The following is a 22,960-nucleotide window of genomic DNA, read 5'->3' as shown; positions in this document are numbered from 1 at the left end:
CCAGGAGGGAGAAAGAGGAGAGGCAAAATGATGTGAAGGTTTATTTAATATTTAAAAAGAAAGAATGGTCAAACTAGAACTGACTTCCATGTCTGTAGGATATACTAGCCAGTGAAAAGCTGTCCTTCTCTGTCTAAGAAGGAAACAAACAGGGAATAATCTGACAGAAAGACAGGGGAAGGAAATGAACCTGGGAGTAGCATCAATCTAGAAAATATAAGAAGGAAATAATACACATCTGTCTATCTCTGGTTCAGGTTACTTGCTACATGATTCATTGTGACTCTATTCTGACAAAAAGGAGGAGGAGAGAGGGAGAATGGCTACAGAGCAGTGGTTTTCAACCCTGGGTAACTGAGGTGTTCTTGGGCTGCAACTCCCAGAAATCACGGCTGGTGGTGAAAGCTTCTGGGAACTGCAATCCAAGAACAACTTGGTTATCCATAGTGCTCCAGAGGAAGCGCATCTTGCTTAATGGAATCTCAAAACCTGCATCCAACACTGCTTCTAAAGACTATCATACCCATGTGTCATATCAAGACAGCATTCTGTTCAGTGACTAGACCAGACTTATGGAATTCCTTCCCTCTGATGTAGAAGTTACGGTGCTGGATTGCCTAATTAGGTGCTACCAAGCATTCTTCCAGTACATGACCAGAGGAAAGCTTATCACTATTGCTGCTTTTCTTGCATAGAAAGTGATGCATTTGCAGAAGAGGAAGATCATACAGTGTGTATATATATATGAAGCAGAGGATCACCTATCTCTGCCCTTCCATTGTTGGTTTCCATACATGGAAAGAAAAGTTTTTGCTCATACGGTGGCTTCCCACATGAACTGGTATATAGTATATATGTTTAGAGCAAGGTGAATAACGCCGTTGGAAACAGAGATCCTAATACCCACTGAGCCATGAAACTCACCAGGAATCCTAGGTTGGTCAGTTATTTATTTATTTATTTATTTATTTATTTATTTATTTGATTTATACCCCGCCCATCTGGCCTAAAATGTTAGTCTCTCTCTCTCTCTGTGTGTGTGTCTCTGTCTCTGTCTCTGTCTCTGTCTCTGTCTCTGTCTCTGTCTCTGTCTCTCTCTCTCTCTCTCTCTCTCACACACACACACACACACACACACACACACACACACACACACACACACACACACACACACACACACACACACACACACACACACACACACACACATATTCTCAGCTTGACTAGCTCACAGGACTGTTCTGTCGATTCACTGGGGAAGAGAAGAGTTTTGTATGACACTTCGAGTTCAAATCAGGAGAGGCAAGACATAAAGGTGACTAACAAATAAGTAAAAAAAAAATAAATGCAGTATCTTTAAGATACTGTAAGATAAGATACATGTTAATGACTTTTAGTTCAATGGGGATGCCAATATTTAAAGGGTCTAAATATTTAACTGAATAATACGATGATTAACCTGGAAACAAATAGAAAAGATTGCGTCTAATTCTACACCTACTAGTCCTTGTTGGAAGGAAGTGAGGTACAAACAGGCCCATCTAGGAAAGAAATGCCGAAAAGGGAGGGCTGTGGGAAGTGGAGCAATACGACAGAGAGTTTGGTTTATTAATCTGTGATGAAAACCAGGCTCCTGTTGTTGCCGGCACTGAGGGCGGGGCGGGGTGGGGGGGATGGCAAAGGGAAGATATAGCCCTGACTGTTGAATGCTTGGCTCAGATTTAAAAGCAGAAAGAAAGCAGCTGAGTGCAACGCTCCTGACTGCGTCCTTTTTGTGCGTTCCTGGTTGCCAGCATTCACAAAGAGCGTGTTATGTAATGAACCCCTACCAGGAATCCAAGTTCAAAAACATTTCATGAAGTCTCCTGCTGTGCTTGCCTAAATAATTGTTTCAGATAATGAAAAGCCTGTATCAGCAGATTTCAGCTGCCTCGGTGCTCGGCAAGCAACAGCGCAGTTCTGTCTTCCTCTCTGTCCTATCTGTAGGTTACAATCTGGACTCATTCCTGGAGGGAAAAGTCGTTCTCCTGAGACATTCTGCTGGCTCTATTTTGTGGCAAAAGGAAGCCTAGATAATATCCAGGTGTATCCTCTCTTTAGGTCTTCCACTTGCTGGCTGGAAACTTTCCCACCCATTGTGCATTGTATATGGGAAAGCATCCACTTTTTTCCCCACCACAGCTCAGAAAAGTAACTTTTCCAAGCACTGCGGGCGGGTGTTCTGTTTTTCAGTTTTTGTGTGCAGATCTCAAGCCACATTGAGCCACACTTATTTACTACTTTCCACTGTTTTAGATGCAAGACCTGTTGCAGGTTTTTGAATTTCTAGTAAAATTATCTTTTTTATACAAAGTAGAAGTACAGAGATCCACAAAGGAGAATAGCTTTAAGTTCCCCAGTGTCCAGCTATTTCTCATTAACTGGCACCTACCATCCCTATAACTCACTCTGAAGCATTTGGAGAATAATTTAAAATGTTTCTTTACTTACTGTAAGGTTGCTTGAAATTACAGACTTGTAGATACTGCTTTTTATGGCACACATAGTAACAACCAACTGAACAGATCAACAGCAGACAAACAACTGTCACCAACCGACAAAGAGAGGGATAGAACACTCAGCAGAGAGGCTGGACTCTCTTTGAATTGAAGGGCTGGAAGGAAAGATTGGTTAGTGCTGGATAGAAAATCATCCCAGCTCATAAAGTCCCTCTCAGTCACTCAAATTACAGACAGCACGTGAGGTTGTAAATAAAATTCCAACAGGACTTATCTTTGCCTTATTTTTAATTTTCTTATTGAGCATGCTCTTCATATGTTCCTTCATGCTTTTTTCTTTCTCCTTAATACTCCCACTCTTTGATTCCATTGTTCTCTTTTTAAAAAAACTACCCTAATCCTAAACATAGCCTGTCCTTGTTGTCTTAAGTAACAGATAAGACAAGATGGCAGCTTTCAGATACAGAAGCTGATGAGACAACAGTCGCTGAATTTCACTTCAAACTAGCATTTCCACCATACTTGAGGGCAGGAAGCTACTTTTAGGGTTCCAAAATGAAGTCCACGACACACATAACTCTGTCTATCAGCATCCTTTTGCTGCTATCTACCCCTCTACGTCTTTTGCTTGAGGATGCCATCCCATTCTGCCTCATAGTGATGTCAGCCCCTCTCCTAAAGAATGACAGTGGAAATTGCTATGGTACCATAAGCGTGTGTGGCTGTGACATGATGCTTTTTAAAATCAACAGACTAGTCTTTCAACCAGGCTGCCGAAATACAAAATAATGTATAGCCTTCTGCAAGATATTTTACAGACTGCAATATCAGCCACCCATGTCAGTCTCCTAGACAATCTAGATATTAATGTATTCGCGAAGGCTTTCACGGCCGGGATCTAATGGTTGTTGTGGGTTTTTCAGGCTCTTTGGCCGTGTTCTGAAGGTTGTTCTTCCTGACGTCTCACCAGTCTCTGTGGCCGGCATCTTCAGAGGATAGCACTCTGTGCTCTGGTGTAGTTTGCTTGGGAGTGGAGTATTTATGGCTGTGAGATAGGCTTTTGTCCTATTCAGGAGATGGGTGATTAGTGTGTCTTGTTGTGGGTGTATTGTGTGTGATAAGGAGGAGAGATTATCTGTCACTGTAATTGATTGGTGTCATTAACTGGTCTTTTGTGTGCAGTGATCCCCTGTCCCAGCTATATAATTCTTTCATGTTCTCGGGGCCAGTGCCAGACCTATTGCTCTTGATGCTTCCTCATGCCAATCTGCCAGACCTTTGCTGGAAGAACTTCTGGCAGATCCCTGGCCTCCGGTGCCAGCTCCCTGAAACGCTGGATCTGTTGGCGTGAAAGAGCATCAGCTATCCTGTTATCGATACCTGGAACGTGACGGGTGTGCACCCTAACATTAAATTGCGGTGCCCATAATGTGAACACCCTAACTAATTCCATAACCCTTTCTGAACGTGACGTCAAGTTGTTGACGATATATACCACTGCTTGATTATCACACCAAAAGCGGACTACCGTATTAACCCACTTCTTTGCCCAGATCCACTATTGGGAAGAATTCTAAAAATGTTAAGCCTCTCGTTATACCTTCCTAATGCCATTCCTCAGGCCAGGTCCCAGCACACCACCTACCACGTAAATAAATTCCGAACCCCTGTGCACCTGCTGCATCCGAATTTACTTGGACATCTGCCTTTAAACTGAGTTCAGATCTCCAAAATGAAACCCCATTAAATTGATCTAGAAACTGCTCCCAAACTATCAGGTCTTTGCGAATACCCATTGTGATTCTAGTTTTGTGCAGTGGTCTCCTTAACCCTGATGTGGCGCTGCAAAGTCGCCTTACGAAGGCTCTCCCTGGAGCTACTACTTTACATGCAAAATTCAAGTGCCCCACTACTTCCTGCAATTCCTTCAGCATCACATTCCTCTTTCCCCTTAAATTGCGTATAATGTTCCTAATGTTTACCAATTTGTCTTGTGGCAGCTTTGAAGTCTGGTGTATTGTGTCTAATTCAATCCCCAGGAAAGCAAGGGACGTTGTTGGCCCCTCTGTTTTTTCTTCAGCTAATGGTAACCCCAATTCCATAGCCAGTTCATGAAATTTATCCAAAATCATTTGGCATTTTCCAGAATTTGCTCTTCCACAGAAGAGAAAATCATCCAAATAGTGAGCTGTAGAATTACAGCCCACTCTCTGCCGAATCCACCATTCAATGAAGGTACTAAACCTTTCGAAAGCTGAACACGAAATTGAGCACCCCATGGGAAGGGCCCTATCAATATAATATTGCCCTTGAAATTGAAAACCCAACAGATTAAAGTCTGACGGGTGAACAGGTAAGATACTGAAAGCTGATTTCACATCAGCCTTCGCAAGCTCAGTGCCAACTCCACAAGACCTAATCATTTTTACTGCCTCATCAAATGAGGTTATCTTACTGAACAGAGTTCTCCAGGAATAGCATCATTTACAGACTTCCCCTCTGGGAATGATAAATGATGTATTAGCCTAAATTCACCAGGGGCTTTTTTAGGAACAATCCCCAATGGTGAAACCCTTAGGCTATCTATGGGCGGCTCCCGAAAGGGTCCCAGGACCCTACCTTCTCTAACTTCCTTACCGATCTTTCCCAATACTATATCCTCCATGCCCTTTATCAACTTAAGGTTCTTTGCCATAAATGCCCTCCTAACGCCTAAAGCTGGTATTTGAAATCCATATTTGAAACCAAGATGCAGATATTCCCTTTTCCAGTATCTCCATTCTAATTGGTGTAGGCCCCCTTTCCAGGAGCACCACCCCTCCTTCTGGCTTTTTGTTAGGTCCACTTGGCTTGTTCTGCAGCTGAACCCCAGTTCTGAAACAGTTAATCTTTGAGTGTTTTCCCCACAGGTGAGACATTCGTGCTTAAACCTGCATGGGGACTTTGCACAGGAACCTCTATTATTGAATTCATAGCAAGGCAGCCGGGTTTGAACCACCTGCCCCGCCCACTGGTGGGTCCCGGTGTTCCCTGTGAACTTTACATTCAGATGCCCACTGTCAAATCTATCACCTAGATTAGTTTTAGCGGGTATCATATGTTGTAATCAAAGCCCAGGGTGTGGTTCATCTCAACGCAACTCTGGCCTGATTGCGCTCCTCATTCTGAACGCTTCATCATATCTAAGCCAAGCCTGGCCTTCAAATTCAGCCCTCGCTCTGCACATTATGTGAAAGTATTGGAATAGGGCTGAAGCCATCCAGGGTTGCGTTTTAACCAGTACACCTGCATATATGGTGAATCCGGTAACCCAATTAGTCCAATTTCTATCAGGCCTCTTTAGCCTGTATTTCTCTTTCAGTTTTTCATCGTCCTTATCTATCTCCTTGACCTCAACCTTCTGGTTAAGGAGCTCATAAAAATCAATGTATTTAATCTTCAAATCTTTTCCTTCAACGCCGGGGTCAGATGATCACCCAATGGCATGCTATAGTCCATATAAGGAAGAGCCACTATCGGAACTGTATTGTAACCTGTATCAGGTACTAAAGGGTGTTGTTTAGCTCCCGTATTCTTTTCCTCATTGGCTGGTCCTGTTCTACTTGGATTTACATAGGGAATACCCATCCAAACCACTGCGGGCTCATTGGGGCCAAAAACCACCGGGCCATGCCATATAAGGGTTGGGTGATGCATATGGCTGTTATTTTTATTTTATTTATTTTTTATTGTATTTATACCCTGCCTATCTAGTCATTTCGACCACTCCAGGCAGCTGTTACATGGCCCCAACCCATGGCCAAGAGGCTGGTTGACCTTGTGTGTTGTGCGTAGCTACATACTCACCATACAGCCCTTGATGTTCCTGGAGCCTCCAATGCCCCTTGCAAACTCATAGAAGGTTCATCATAGGGCTCATGCCCATATGATGTACCCTCTGCCACCTCCTGACCATCTGTTGCTTCCATCCTTCTGCTTTTTCGCCCTCCAGGCCGCTTTGCCGCTGCTCCTTCGTCCACAGTTTGTCTTTCCACCTCCTGACCCTCCTCAGATTCAAGGGCATTAAAACGTCTCATGAGATCTTGTGTGATTGCCCTCATTTCTGCCCTGCACCATCCATTAGTGTCTCTGGCAGAGCGACGAGGTGTAACCTCGTGCTCTATAGATGCCTGCCTATCCAACCATTTAGCTTCCAAATCTGCCACTTTGGCCTGCAAATCCCTCAGCATAACCCATGATTCCTCATCAGGGGATGACTGAGGGGGGGGGACACCTGGGGAACAACATGTCTCTTCACAGGGGCTTTACCGTTCTTATTTCCAGCTCCTTTCTTGGGTGGCATTTTAACCTAATGCCCAGATGTCCTTCTGTTTTACTTCGGTGAGTGCCCAATGCTTTGACAAATCCCCAAGTGCTACCCCAACCAAATTGCCTCCCCTCTTCAATATAAGTAATTTAAAACTTTAATAAAAAATCATTAGGGCCAATTAAAGGCCATAAAGATTGGTGGATTCATAAAAAGATTTAAAAGTTTTAATTTTTAATTTTTTTTAAATTGATATCCAATGAACGTATATTAATTCTTACCAACCAATTTCTAACCATTAATTGGTTCCCTACACCCTATACTGCTCCTATTTTGTTGTTAGGTTTTCCTAAATTTTTTTAATTTTAAATTTAAAAAAAAAAAAACCGCTAATATGAAACCCTGATTTGGCTTCCCCACCCCTTAACTCCTATCCCTTAATAAAATACTATCTTATTTTCCCCCCTTTTTCCTCTCACTTTTTTAAATTGAATATCCTCCCACGTGTATTTAGCCCACAAAATGGTGGACGGAGCTATACAGAGCGGGCATGCTGGCACACAAAATGGCACCCGCTCAAAACAACCACCCCTTGTTCGGCTGTAAAAACAGTAAGATCTCTACCAGAACAGGGAGGTAGAGAGCTAATAACCAAAGGGATCGGGGGGGGGTGTAGGAAAAAAACACCAGCCAGTCCCTCTACTTCTTAATGTTCCTGAGCCAGCGGCACTTCTAACAACCCCACACTAACTCCCCCGGCTATCCCCGAAACCACGGCAGAAGGAGCGGGAATCCCAGAAAAAGAATGCCCTCTTTTCAGCCCATTCCCCTTCTTTTTTAAAAAAAAAATTGCCGCGAGGAAAGGAAGGCTCTGTTGCTGACTCTCGGCACGCTGCCTCGCTCACCCTCCTTGCTCCCCTAATGCCTCCCAAAACCAATCAACTCTGCGTGCAATTTAGCCTCCCTTCAGTCTAGCCTCCCATGCATCCTGAACAAATGAATAAAGAACAGAGGGGGAGCTCAAGGCTACCCCCCTTCAAACCGGTCTCCAAAGCCTCCAAGCAGCCAGCCAAATCCGTCTGTCTGTTCTCCATGCCAAAAGCGAAAGAGGGCAAGCAATGGGCCGGCGCTTCTTTATATCACCTCCAGCCCATACCCAGGTCACGTGGCCCACTTCCTTACCTCTTCCGGGGCCAGGAGAGCAAAGCCACTGTGCAGTTCAAGGGCGCGATCGCACCCCTCCTGCACGCGAAAGTTATGAATACACAGTGGAAGTGAAGAACAGATTTAAGGAACTAGATTTGGTGGACAGAGTGCTTGAAGAACTTTGGATGGAGGCTCGTAACATTGTACAGGAGGCAGCAACAAAAACTATCCCAAAGAAAAGGAAATGCAAGAAAGCAAAGTGGCTGTCCAATGAGGCCTTAGAAATAGCAGAGAGGAGAAGGGAAACAAAATGCAAGGGAGATAGGGAAAGTTACAGAAAATTGAATGCAGACTTCCAAAGAATAGCAAGGAGAGACAAGAGGGCCTTCTTAAATGAACAATGTAAAGAAGTAGAGGAAAATAATAGAAAAGGAAAAACCAGAGATCTGTTCAGGAAAATTGGAGATATGAAAGGAACATTTTGTACAAAGATGGACATGATAAAGGAAAAAATGGTAGGGACCTAACAGAAGCAGAAGGCATCAATAAGAGGTGGCAAGAATACACAGAGGAATTATACCAGAAAGTTTTGGATACCCCGGACAACCCAGATAGTGTGGTTGATGAGCTTGAGCCAGACATCCTGGAGAGTGAAGTCAAGTGGGCCTTAAACAGCATGGCTAACAACAAGGCCAGTGGAGGTGATGGCATTCCAGTGGAACTATTTAAAACTTTAAAAGATAACATTGTTAAGGTGCTACACTCAATATGCCAGCAAGTTTGGAAAACTCAATAGTGGCCAGAGGATTGGAAAAGATCAGTCTACACCCCAATCCTAAAGAAGGGCAGTGCTAAAGAATGCTCCAACTACTGTACAATTGCACTCATTTCACACCCTAGCAAGGTTATGCTCAAAATCCTACAAGGTAGGCTTCATCAGTATGGACTGAGAACTCCCAGAAGTACAAGCTGGTTTTCGAAGGGGCAGAGGAACTAGAGAACAAATTGCTAACATGCACTGGATTATGGAGAAAGCCAGAGAGTCCCCAAAAAATCTACTTCTGCTTCATTGACTACGCAAAAGCCTTTGACTGTGTGGACCACAGCAAACTATGGCAAGTTCTTAAAGAAATGGTAGTGCCTGACCACCTTACCTATCTCCTGAGAAATCTATATGTGGGACAGGAAGCAACAGTTAGAACTGATTGGTTCAAAATTGGGAAAGGAGTACGACAAGGCTGCTTATCTAACTCATATGCAGAATACATCATGCAAAAGGCCGGACTGGAGGAGTCCCAAATCAGAATTAAGATTGCCAAAAGAAATACCAACAACTTCCAATATGCAGATGATACCACTATGATGGCAGAAAGTGAGGAGGAATTAAAGAACCTCTTAGTGAGGGTGAAAGAGGAGAGTGAAAAAAATGGTCTGAAGCTCAACATAAAAATAGAAGGGGGAGATATGGAGGCAGTGACAGATCACTGCAAATGGTGACAGCAGCCACAAAATTAAAAGACCCCTGCTTCTTGGGAGGAAAGGGATGACAAACCTAGACAGCATCTTAAAAAGCAGAGACATCACCTTGCCAACAAAGGTCCGCATAGTCAAAGCTATAGTTTTTCCAGTAGTGATGTATGGAAGTGACAGCTGGACCATAAAGAAGGCTGACGACTGAAGAATTGATACTTTTGAACTGTGGTGCTGGAGGAGGCTCTTGAGAGTCCCCTGGACTGCAAGGAGAACAAACCTATCCATTTTGAAGGAAATCAATCCTGAGTGATCACTGGAAGGACAGATCCTGAAGCTGAGGCTCCAATACTTTGGCCATCTCATGAGGAGGGAAGACCCTCTGAAAAAACCCTTATGTTGGGAAAGTATGAAGGCAAGAAGAGAAGGGGACGACAGAGGATGAGATGGTTGGGCAGTGTCATCGAAGCAACCAACATGAATTTAACATAACTCCAGGAGGCAGTGGTGGATAGGAGGGCCTGGCGTGCTCTGGTCCATGGGGTCATGAAGAGTCAGACACGAGTGAACGACTGAATGAACAAACGTACGAAATATCCATTTCAGCTGTACATGTATATATAAAATCACTGGATGATCGTTTTCACCAACAACTATAAAACTGCTTTGTATCCATAACTTTGAAGTGGCAGGAGATTATGGTAAAGGGAAGTAAATAAATTTGTCTCTCCATAATAATGAGTGAATGGCAGAACAGGCATTTGCCTCCTTAAGCTAAGTTGCATGCCATTACCGTACATTTCTTTTGAAGCTTCTGAAGACGTGCAGATGGATGATAGGTGAATGGATGGATATCGTAACCGTTCTTGTTTCTTTGCAACATGGACTGGAAAATGCTTCATTGCACAATAAAAATAAATGAAAAACATGATGTGTGTGTCAGGCTGTTCCTTCATCGAGAAAGCATTATGAATGAAATATGTAAGGAAAACAGCTGGATAGATATGGATAGCAATCTCTGGGAAATTTTTATGGCTTGAGGTCACTGCATATCTTAGAATCAGCAATGGGAACTTTTTTACTGCCACAAGCTTATATGAATGCATATGTTTTCATCTTCCACCAGACTGCAGTCGGGATGATTCATTCGTCGTGCTTGTGCACCATTCACATTAAGCTCACTAAAGAGGGGGGAGAAGCCTTTTGTACCATACTGTGACAAAAGGATATTTTAAAAAAAAAAGGCATCTATTTCTCCTAAAATCCCTAACTCTGTGGGATTATAGCTCACTAATAAATAGCATTCTTTAGAAAAGGGGTGGGAAAAGTACTGCACTGCTTTACAACAATTTTTGGTGGTCTAGGCCAGCCCCAGGTTTGGCCATCAGGCCCAGCTCAGCTTTAGAAAGTTCCTGACTCAATTTTTAAAAAAAAAACATTTGAGGTAGGCCTTTGTTTGCAGTTATAGAGGGCCATTGTCTGTCACTGTAGAAAAAGCTGGCAAGGCTTATAGTTGAAAGGTCTCAGGTGAATTTTTATTTGAGATGAGAACAGTGGCAGTTGCCTCTCCTTTTTCTTCATCTATTAGTCTACACAGAATAGGCTAATGCCATAAGAGTGACCACTAATGCACAAAAAGAGTGCAAGCTTTACAGTTCTGCAGCGCCTGTAAATAACACGTTGGTTTTGGAATGTTCATGTTTTATTAGTTCGCATTAATTAATTTTCCTCAAATAGGGGGAGATGGCAGCAATCTAAGTTCTTCAAAATAAGAGCAACGAGTCTGTCATTTATTCAACATCAATAGTCATTCCTCTGTTACTCTGTATGCTCCTGTGTGCACAGTCCTCAATCCTGCAAAGAGGTACTCATACACCTCAAACAAGGTTGACTATAGAGTCCTAAACGGCTTTGGTCCAAGCAATTTCAAGGACTGTGTCTCCCTTTATGAGCCTGCATCTCAGTCCCACCTCCTTCTCAGCTGTGCTTGGTAGGGACACAGGAGAGGGCCTCCTCTGTTGCTGCACCTGGACTTTGGAACTCCCTCCCACCGGAGGCCAGGTTGGCCCCATTTTTGCTGTCTTTCCACAAGGACAGCAAGCCTCAGGCAAACTTTCTCTCAATGACCGGCTGCCTGAGTTTGCATTTTTAGATGGATTCTTTTGCCTTACTGCTCTGAAAGTGTTTTTGGCATTGCTTTTGTTTACCATTTTTAGGGTGTTGTTGCTTGATCCTTTTTAGTATTTGTATACTTACTGTTTTTAGCTTTAAAATGGTCTTTTAAGGATGTGAACTGCCATAAGTCCTTTTTAAGGAGAAAGATGAAAGAAGTACACTTCCAAATATACTTCTTTTGCAAGACACCAAAGAAGTTATCTCTGAACGTACTGTACAGACTAAAGTTCAACAGGCCCCCAGTCTTACCCCTCTACACAGGTCACAGCAGTCCATTTCCTACCATACCCACCGCATCCATCGTATGTTCACGCCATTGAAAACGACTAGCTCCCAGGCTCCGGTGGATCATTTACTTTAAGAAACACTTTCAAAGCTTTACATTTGGAGCAAAAATAGCCTCTGGCCTCAAGCAAATGGATAAATTGCACGGACTCTATCCGAAACAACTTCAGAATTTTTTCAAAGAGGTGATTTTTTGTATTGCATTAATCTTGTCACAACAAGAACACTTTTAAAGACCAACACGCTTATTAAAATATAAAGTTGAAGTTTGTTTTCTCCTGAAGTTATTAAGTGAGCCATGATACAATTTGTTAGGCTATGATTCTGTGTATATTAAATAGTGAGTAAACACACCCAAAGCTACTGGTTCTTCTGGTTTCGCTGGATGTTCTTTTCTTCTCTGGTATTTTAAATTGTTTTAATTCAATGCTCATTTTAATACAATACATTTAAATGGATTTTATATTGCAATGTACAGCCTTCTCTTTTTTAGATAAAGAGCACCCTCAAAAAAAATACAGCTCGACGCAAATTGTTCATGAAGTCCTTAGACACTGTTTCCAAATGGAAGAGAATTTGGATGAGTAACCACTATTGTAATATGGAATGGAATAAAGAAATGTAAAATATTGCTATTAATAATAAATTAACATGTGAATTGAAAATTAGAAAAGGAATATTGGAAGTAAATCATTTTACAGATATATGGAATGTATTTTTAGAATATGTGTTTGGGAAAGGGAAAGGTCATTATATTTTTGAAGAGAAATGGAGTACATGAATTAGAAAGATTAAAAAAAAAGGTTGTATGCCAAGGTTGGATGGGTGCACTGGATGTAACATGTGTTTTGTGTTACGTTTTAAATTTGTTTTTTATTCTTTCTTTCTACTTTTGTAATATTTTGCAATGTTTAGTTTACAAAATCTAATTAAAAAAGCAATATTGTTTCTTTACATAAATTTTTTAGGTGCAGTGACCATGGCTTAATCTAGTTCCCAGAATCCCTACACCAGTATAACCTTTGGATGAAGCATTCTGGGAAATACAGTTAAAAAAACCAAGAGCACTTCCAAGATATTTATAGGACAGGATATGAAGATTTAAAGTAACACAGATGCAGGGTTTCATTGCGGTAGTACCCACTGGGGTACCCAATCATCTGCCTCCTTTTATTTGGGAGGCTTCTGATGCTTGCCACAACCAAGCCCATTTGTCCAAACATTTCTTAAGAATGAACACTAGCTCTGCAATCTTATGTTTTGCTATATAAATTGTATTGTTTACGATGTTTGTATTTGGAGACTGGATGCAGGTTGAATGCATATTTGAGCTTACTTTGGAATTTTCTTTTTGACGACTAAGTGGTCTAGAAATGTTTTACATAAGTGCAATAACTGGATGCAGAAAACCCAGATTTTCTCATTTATAGTAGTCCAAGCCAGACCTGCGAGAAGCTAGCTTTTTAAAGACATCTCCCAGAATCTCCGAGCTGACATAGATAGTGGAGATTGTAGTGTATTCCCAGAGTTGTAGTTTAAAAAGAGTAACTTTTAACAGCTTTGGCCTACATGCTTTCAAGAGCGGCTTAGTTACGCTCAGAGAAGCAAAGAAACACAGTTCAAGGAACACTGTTCACAGTCTGATGTCAAGGAACCATTTTTTTTAATTACCAAAAATTATTTATTTAACAATAAATGTTCCGGAGCAATTCGTGCAACATGGTATTTGATTCGTAATTTCAGAATTTATTCTGTGGCTCAGTCATTACAAATCTGTACTTGGGCAATAGGCCTGCTTTTACTCTCTACCATGTGCTCTCTCTGACCCTCTCCCGCTCTCCTTCTTTTAATTGCAACGAGGACCTGATTCAGTGCTTTAAAACCGTGCTCTGCAATGCATAATTAATCTGGGTTCATAGAGATCTTTGACAAAAGACCTCATTCAATCGTTAGCTCCTTCCCCAGCCCCCCATTCACTGAGATATTGTTATTTCTAAAAACTTCTGCCAGCTGGGCTGGAGGGAAATTTCAGCACTGTGGGAGAATTGGACAAACTGTAGGCCTCCGAGGGATTTAGCCTAACTAGATGACTAAATTGGATTAGAAAGTATGGCTGGGAAGGAATGGTGGGGCAGAGGGAGCCCCCTTTTAAAGGCTAAGGAACTTCGTGGATGGGTGGGGCGAGCAAGAGCAGGGAGACTCCTAAGAGGAGGATGAACAGGCAGTCGAAAAATCCTGAAAAGTTAGAAAAGAATGTGCATTAAGTCAGAGGAAAGCAATAAATTGCATCATGGCAGAAAATTGCAGACAAGCAATCTAGGAGAGGGTGCTGTTGAGTTTACTCCTAGACCTCCAGAAATATGAACTTGGATTTTACATGCAGAACATAGCCAAACCTCTATGGCTGTTGATACCACTAGTGATGCTAGACTTTGTGGTGGATTCTGGGAGCCTAATCCCCAAAAGAAATGTTTCCATACTTCCAGTCTCTTTGTGAGGCGATGCAGGGTGTCCAGCAAGCTGTCCAGTCCCAGCACATAAGCATCAGGCAGCCGGGAGGAGAGTAAGTTTTCTCAGGATCAGACTGATGCAGCTGAAGGAGTGGCCGCCCCTAATGAGAAACAGCTGGAAGAGGGAGTGTTAATGAGAATAAAAAGGCAGGACCAGGAAGGCAGAGGGTCCTTTCCTATCTTCAAAGAAAAGGCTGTGGAAGAGGAGGATGCTGGAAGCTGTCTACACAGCTTTTCCTAAAAGGGGTGTTTCCTAGACCTAAGCTGTTCTTCCTACTTTCAAGGGCCTGTACTCTGGGGAACTCCAGTGAAGTTAACTGGATCTCCAAGCTGATAAGTGGCACCCAATCCTATGAAATTTGTGGGGGGAGGCAGGGTGAACTGACACTATACCACTAATGAAAGCTATTTTGAGTCAATAAGTGAACTGGAGCCTACGAAACTATTGCTAGGGGATCCCATCCTCACTGGTGCCACAGGACCTCTTTGGGTGACCACACATCCTCTGATAGGTACAAAAAGACCTCCCATTTGAAGAGGTGCCCAGTACAAGAATGATTTAAAGTAGAGATGGGGGTATTTGTATATGAATATCCCTCCACAGATGCAGATAATGATCCCTTCCTATCACTCTGGAATTTGCGACGGATTAGCCACTCCTGGCAGAAGGCAGGATGACGAGCCTCTCTGCCAGGTTGAAGAGTGGCTAATCCATCGTGAGCTCCAGAGCGATAGGAAGGGAGCACGGAGCCCATGGCAGCAGCAGACATGTGAGTGGTCGGTCTGTCCCCGGGCAGCTGGACCCTTGTTATCTGCACCTGTGGGGGAATATTCAGATTTGTATACTCCTGTCTCTAATTTAAAGATAAAGCGCAATCAAGAATAGATTGATGTTTCCAGTTCATCTACATCAGCCCCTGATTATTGCTATGACTCTTCTCTACTAAAATAAAATGCATTGTGGCTTTAAAAAAAATATTTTCTTTTAAATCTAATTTTGAATATGTACCTATACAGTAGCAATATTTTATGCAAATCAGTGGTATCGTTTGTCCTTTTTAAATCTTTCCTGTATCAGAGCGTTGCACAATTTAAAAGTGTGGATGGCTAACCATGAGCCACAGTGAACATCTGGGAAAAAATGAACCAATTTGAGCTTTGCTTTTCAGCTTCGCGCCTGGGGTGAGGGGAACCTACCACTTCTGCCCTCTATGCTGCCCGCCAGCCCTCTTCCTGCTGCCCCATCACCTCCCTACCTGGTCCTGCCACTGCTGCAGCTTCCTCTTCTGCTGCCGCCAGCACCGCCACCACCAGCATCTTCAGAGACATACACCAGGAGCTGAGCTGGCTGTGTCTGCACATACGCCTTTCTATCAGCTAATAGGCAGGCACTAGAGATGGGGGTGTTTGTATACGAATATCCCCGCACAGGTGGCAATAACCAGGGTCCAGCCCCTTGGGGCCAGACGGTCCACTCACCGATCCACCACTGCCACGGACACCGCGATTCTTCCAATGGCTCTGCAGATAGCAATCTCCGAGCCACTCTTCAGCCTTGCAGCAAGGTTTGTCCTCCCGCCTCCTGCCAGGAGTGGCTAGCCAATCGCGATCTGAGAAGCCATTGGAAGAATCACGTCATTTGTAGCAGCAGCAAATCAATGAGTGGACCATCTGTCCCTATGGGGCTGGGCTCTCGTTATAGCCACCTGTGCAAGGGACAGTCATATTTGTATACGAATACCCCCCCCCATCTCTAGCAGTGGCATACACAGAGACAACAGGTCTGGATCCTGGAAGGGAAGCCGGGCTGTTATCTCTAAAGATGGCAGAGGAGGGTGAGGCAGAGGGAGGTGAAGGGGGTGGGAGGGTGGTCATCCATTTTGCCTAAGCAAAAAAAAAACCAGTAAGCAAAAAAAGAAAAGTTCAGTGCTTCATTTTATTTCAGCAAAATGTGTTGCACAAATGAACCCGCCCAGTTTGTGGTGTTTTTTTCTGGTTAGTCATTTGGTTTGTGCCCATAACTAGTTTGAATCCCCTCTTGGCCATGGAAAAATATCTTACATACTTTGAAACTCCTATTAGAGCGATGGCACACACAACACAACAGAGTATATGTCCTCCATCACTTACTGTTAGATGGAGCCAACTCCATTACAGAATTAGATCTGTAACTAGGCAGACTTTTGCCTTTTTGAATGCTGGAAGAGAAAGAGGACTTTAAAAGGGATATTCTAAAGTATATCCCATTTTCAATTGTCTTTTTTTTTTACAGTACTGACACAGCACTTAATGAAAGCATACCCAGATATTCCACAAGAGGCATGTCTCTGGTTCAGAAATCCACCCTGCAGAGAGCCCTAATGCAAAGCATATTGCCACATTTGCTGCAAGGCATAGAGCGCTGTGAGCTTCAACATCGGAATGCCATCCCCCACCTCAAGTCCACCGGCCATATGGTTCTAATCGAGACTTATGAAGTGTGCTGGGACTTGGGGGTGGTGGTGAAGGGGAAGCATACCAAGGCTTGAATCTAAGAAAGGAAGTTTGTTGGGAGTTTTTTGAACAGCTCTAAATTGGGCATCCGAAACAGAAGATGCTGCCTAATAAAATAGGAAAATTAAGACAAGGCCCTCAACTCAGCTGTAACGTTTAATTGTGCATATAGAAGAACTTTGGGACTTAGAAATTCTGGGTTTGGTGTTTTGATTTAATGCCTCTTTTAATCATGTTGAAACCTGCCTCTATATAAGAAAAATCTGTACTCCAGTCAAGCATAAAGGAATGGTTGGGCGGGAGGAATGGAAGTTAGAAGCCTACACAGGTACCAGCAAGTTGGATATGGAATGCAAGCATTTTTAATAGGCACTTCTTTGTTTCTTTATAAATGTCGTTCTTCTTGAGTTGGCTTGCATGATGACAATATTATAACCAAGTGTTTACTCATACATGTGCTTAGGGGCCTTGGTCTAATCCATGCCACTTAGTGGCCAGAATCCTATCGGTTAGATCCACCAGCAATTCGGCACAAAATAACAAATACCTATGCTGGCTCCTTAGCTTGTGATTAGAGATAGGCATGAACCACAGTTTAGTAGTTCAGGCCCTGGTGTATTGTGCAGGTATTGTCCAGGATTCTTCACACACCCCCGCTCCTCCCACAGATACTTACGCAGAGGAGGAGGAAGGGCAGGGAAGCTTAGGATGCTGCTTCTGAGTGGGTACCTGCAGGGGGAGGTAGGGTGGGGAATCTGGGTGCCAGTGTAACACGTATTGGCCCAAACCCTGCCGAACTGTGGCGCTTTGTTCTGTGCTTAGTCATTGGAAGGCAGCTGTTCATTGGCCAATGGAAACTAAGTTGAATTTTAGATACTAATGCTACCTCTGAAATAGTAGCATACACATCAGTATGCTCCACCCGAATGTCTCTCGTGGAAGGAAGGCTTTTGACAGCAGGGAGCGGGTGCATCTTCTAGGTGAAGGTTCCCACTGGCTGGGAACCTTGTTTCATAGAAACCTGGGTGGGAGTGGGCTTAGAGCAGAGTCTTGGGAAGCGTGGAGGTCTTGCATGGGTCTGCCCTATATTCTCACAAGACTACAGTGGCTCACAAGATTCAAGCAAGCCTTTGAAGACCCTGCTTAAAGAAGGCCAAACCTTTTGGTTAGCTGCCTATGCTTGAGCTTACTGGTCCTTTGTGGACCTTTCTGAGGGCACTGCCAAACACCAGCCTCTGGGTTCTTCCCATTTACCTTCCAAACTCTGTATCTGTATGTTCAGCAATAAAGCTGTGGCTCTATATTCTCCCATATCCTGCATCCGGCTCATCTTTCTCTAAGCAATTCAGATTGTTGCCCTACCTATACTGTGCCACTTTGCAGACCTTTCTAATAATTATGTGCTGTCAAGTCAATTCTGGCATATGGCAGCCCATTCCAGATAGAAAGTATTCAGAAGTGATTTACCATTTCCTTCTTCTGGGGGTGCCCTGGGATAAAATAGGGAGCCTTCTTAGTATTGGGCAATGGAAGGAAGGAAGCTAGGATGACCCCCTCTCTACTGTCCATCTGTCAACAGGAAAACATATTTCTATTTAGAAAGGCCTTTGGATAATGATTGACTGAGGGCAGAGGGCCTTTTAATGGAAGGTGAGTATTGTGCTGCTTTCCAGGTCTTTTTCAATTATGTTACTTCATTGCTGTTTTGATCTAACTTATTTTTAAACCCATGTTTGTCCTTTGAGTGACCAACCACAAAACACAACACACTAAATGCAAGATAAATAGGTAGAGACAACTGTGATGAATAGACATCTTCTACCACTTGAGGGAGCACATCTTCTAAAAATGTGTTTAAATGTCTTGTGTATTTCGACCTGGCATGGGTCTAGCCCATTGATTAGTGATAATAAAGGAAAGTGCTCTGGAGCTTGTGAAAGACATCATTCTTTCCAGCAGGCACAGGAATCCCCCAAAAGATTTATTCTCTGGCACCACGTGTACTAATCTAGACCAATGACTGCGCTGGTTGGGGAACATGGGAGTTGTTGTCGAACAAATCTGGATGGCAGTGAACTGGGGACATCTGACTGAAGTTTTGACAAGCAAAGATAATCTGCACTTACCTTACTGTGACCACAGGAAATAGTCTTCAAAGCTGAAAAGTAAAACAAAATCTGCTCAGCTAATTTTCCAATTGCATCAATACCCCCATTATAAATTTCCTTCCTTCACACACTGTGTGTTCAATCCTTTGAGAGCTAATGATATTCTGCAGCTGGGACAGCATAAGTTCCCCCCCCTCCCCTTCCCTCAGTGTTCTGAGTTACGTTCTTCTAAAAGAAAATTCTCCATGGCAACGGACCAAAGGGGCTTGTCTCTTTAGTGTGTGAAACGGGAGCAGATACAAACATGACACCATATTTCATCCCCGTCATCTTCCTTCACTTCTGCATTCCTGCTGGTAAATTATGGGGTGTCACCAACCATTCAAAGGTGACAAGGAGTAGTTGTTTATTTTTTAAAAAAGAAAAGAAAAGAAAAATTAACTGTTTCAAAACATTCCAAGAAGCTGAAATATGTTAAGAACACAGACACATTTTGAGTATTCTTTCATTCTCCTGCTGGCTCTCTCTATCTCCCTGATTGAGAGAGTAGTCTCTCTCTAAGCATTATATATTTCAATAAAATAGATTGGCAGGTGATTCTTGATCAATATGATCAAGCACCCATAAAACAGATGAGAAACACATGTACCTTAGTTACATTTAACTTACGCCATGCAAGTAGCACACAGTAAGCCAGGAAGATATCTACTTAATCTGCTGATTTAGCAAAGCCAGTGCTTTTCAACACCTGGAAAGGGTCCACTGGCCACCATCAGACAGCTTGAATGGTAACAGAAAAGTAAGATCTCTTTGCTCCCATCACCTTTACAGAGTAAGCTCAATGAAGATTTCTCAGCTGTGTTCAACTCTGCTCCTCACAGTTTTGTTTTAGTCAACTGTGCGCTAGTTGTATATTGCAGATAACACCCCATTAGAAGCTGTAATCACATCAGTGTTCCAATGATGTGGTGCTGCTTATAATGCATAGGTTGATCCTCAGCAGGTTCTTTATGTCACCAAGGTGCCATTACTGATCTGCAATTGAAAAAGAACACATGACAGGCCCCATTCTAAGCAGAGATCACAGGTTCAGTTAAAAGTATAGGAAACTCCACAGGACAATGTCCACATAATGTCTACACAACTATCACAACATAGATACAGAGCAACTATTTCCAAACAACTACCTACCATCAAATTAGCACCAATATATGGTGACCTTATGAATGCGTGATCTCCAAAATGTCCTGTCCTCCAGAGCTCTGCTCAACAATTGCAAACCCAAGGATGTGGGTCACCTGATGGAGTCCATCCATCTCATATTTGTCTTCCTCTTTTATTTCTGCCTTCAAATTTTCCCAGCATTATTGTCTTTTTCCAATGAATCTTGCCTTGTCATGATGTGGTCAGAGTAAGAGACCTCAGTTTTGTCGTTTTTGCCTTCAGAGATAGATCAGAATTGTTTTGATCTAGGACATGCATATTTCTGGCAGTCCAGGACATGCACAAATTTTGTTTGGATGTAAAAGCTGGCATTCTTATTGTTTTTATTTATATTTGCATGGCACCTCAGTAATGATCTTGACAGACGAGTTGTCTATTTTGAGACTGCAAGTCCATGCCCAGTTAAAAGCTGAAGAACCATAACAAGAAATGAGAGCAGCAGGAACCTTGAAATTGCCCAGCAAAAATTTGCTCCTGGACAATCACCTTGGTTGCCTGTGCATATTCCTTCCCACTTTGGTGACACATATTCTCTCTAATGCCTGTCTTATTTAAATTATAATGGGTTGGGCTCATATTGAGCCATTTTCGGAGCACATGCACCAAAAACAATGGGACAATCAAGTCACAACTGACTTAAACTCCACTGATTTTAGTGTCTCTGCTATAAGGATGATTAAGAGCCCAACTATACACTACAGATTACAGGAAGGGCTGATTGTAAACAGATATTCACAGCAGGAGCTTTTCTCGCCTCCCTTTCAAATCAGCTTGCTTTATTTTATCACTGGCCAGTAAGCATGGTCTTTTATTTATATGTCTGATTTCTCAAACATGAACTCTGGAACACTACAATGATTTCAGCTGTAATGGCAGATTATCTGCAAGGTTCGAAGTTCCCAACCAAGCCATATGTATCGGCATTTTTAAAAAATAGCCCATGCCAAATTTTATGTAAATCTTTTTCACTGATACCTTTCCAGTTTTTGGCAATGCATAAGTGACTTCATGTGTCAACCAGCACATGATGGGAGCAGCTTCCGCTGAAGAGTTCTTGTTGACCTGAGTAGACACCACTGGGCTACATAGCCTAGGCTAGGTTAAGACAGCTTCCTATATTCTTCAAAGTAGAAGGTCAAAATCTAAATAGGCAACTGGGAACAGTCCAGGTGGAATCAATGTATACACTGGAAGAGGGTTGTATTATTATAAGAAATAATTTTCAGTGTAATAGTATGAGCTCAAACTATGTTGAAACAGGTCCAAACATTTCTGTAAGGACTTTGGTCAGCCAGAAGTGAAACAGCAGTGGGAGGTCTATGTTTCCCCCTCATTGGAACTGTTTTAACACAAGGGGGTACATGTATACACACACACACACACACACACACAAACAATTCCCCTAGAATCTGTTTCTAATGTGTGTGCATGTTTGCACATAAAACTATGCTTATGTATACATGCGTGTGTGTGCACATGTACTGTATAATTATTTTTGGAATGACACCTCCCTGAGTATTCCAAACAGTGGAGCCAGTACCAATGCTGGCAGGAGAATTTGGGGAGTTGTCCCCCGAAATTACTTTCCCCAGATCTGACACCAACCTACACACACACGTCATATTCAGATATTGAAATTAAGCACATTAGGCAGGGAACACCCTGTCTACCATCCGTCTGTTGTCTTTCTCCATATGTGAGGAGCAAGAATCTAGAGAGAAGAACCTCCCCCTTATATGAAAGTTCTTCCATGAAATCAGTAACCCTGAAAGAAATCAAGGGTCCTGAGCACGAAAAAAGAGCCTCCACATGTAGCGAAGGCACTCCCCCTCATGCTATTGCTCTCCACACATGGTGAGTAAGGATAGGAGCAGAACTATCATGCTCCTCTCCTCACACATTTATTTTAATCCCACTTTTTAAAAAACGACTGAATGGGGCTGCAGAGTTTAATGCACCTGTGAGCAATTTTCTCATCCTGGAGTGTGCTTTTGCCTATTTTTTTTCTCAACTACCTTGGGTATTAACTGCTTCTTCCTGTTCTTCATTTACAGGCCTGAGGAGCTGCTTGATTACAGAAGAATCAAGATGGAGAGATTGAGAGAGATTGGAAAAGATATTATTTCTTTGTTTCTTTTGTAGACACAAAGTATGGAACCACTCTCCATGGGGAGTATCAATTACGTACTATTTTGTGAAAGATAAGTCCAATAACTTAAGGGTGGACAACCTCAGCAATAACCAAAGGTGGACAACCTAAACAGGCTTAGGGGGGGTCTGATTTTTGGACAGTATCAGATCCAGGGATTATCTTGATGGGAGATGTTTGTTTATTTCTGGGGGGGGGGGTGTTAAGTAGGAAGTACTCAGACATGTCTGAAGATTATAGTTCATTAAAGTTCACACTAAAATAAAATTGTTAGTTTTAAAGGTGCCAGAAGACATTTGTTTTTATTTTGTTCTGGTTAAATGTGTCTATAGTTGGTGAGCATATATCAATTGAACTTTGTTTCTGGATATCCCTAATTCTTGATATTTTGATACTGCAGGTTTGAAGTCTGTTGTGCTTGTTTTCACTATAAATGTGTTGTTCTAGGAAAGGGTTAAGCAAAAGTAAGTTCTCCCTACTTTTGGAACTGACTTAACATTGGTAACACAAGATGGTCATGAATATGGGACACAAATGCTATTGCAGTTATTCTTGTTCTTCCCTCCCGTTCCAAGCTCTGACATGTTTTCTTCCAT

The 22,960-nt window shown here is 42.6% G+C and overlaps 2 long non-coding RNA genes across 2 annotated transcripts in view; one reads left to right on the top strand and one right to left on the bottom strand.

Annotated features, from left to right (window-relative positions):
• Window positions 1-21,605, bottom strand: part of LOC140704363 (uncharacterized) — a 77,376-nt gene extending 55,771 nt beyond the window's left edge. The window contains exons 1-2 of the long non-coding RNA XR_012083522.2: window positions 19,815-21,605; window positions 19,010-19,041 (exon numbers count right to left, since the gene is read on the bottom strand). This is a non-coding gene — a long non-coding RNA (uncharacterized LOC140704363). The remainder of the gene's footprint in view (window positions 1-19,009; window positions 19,042-19,814) is intronic.
• On the top strand, window positions 1,243-20,682 carry LOC144585764 (uncharacterized). The gene is made up of 2 exons (XR_013540308.1): window positions 1,243-1,315; window positions 16,663-20,682. It is a non-coding gene; the product is annotated as an uncharacterized LOC144585764 (long non-coding RNA).
• Window positions 21,606-22,960: the final 1,355 nt, after the last annotated feature.

Source organism: Pogona vitticeps, chromosome 1 (genome assembly GCF_051106095.1).
Source record: "Pogona vitticeps strain Pit_001003342236 chromosome 1, PviZW2.1, whole genome shotgun sequence".
Lineage (NCBI taxonomy): Eukaryota > Metazoa > Chordata > Lepidosauria > Squamata > Agamidae > Pogona > Pogona vitticeps.
Note: the sequence above shows the minus strand (reverse complement) of the source record. Positions and strands in the feature narration are given on the sequence as shown.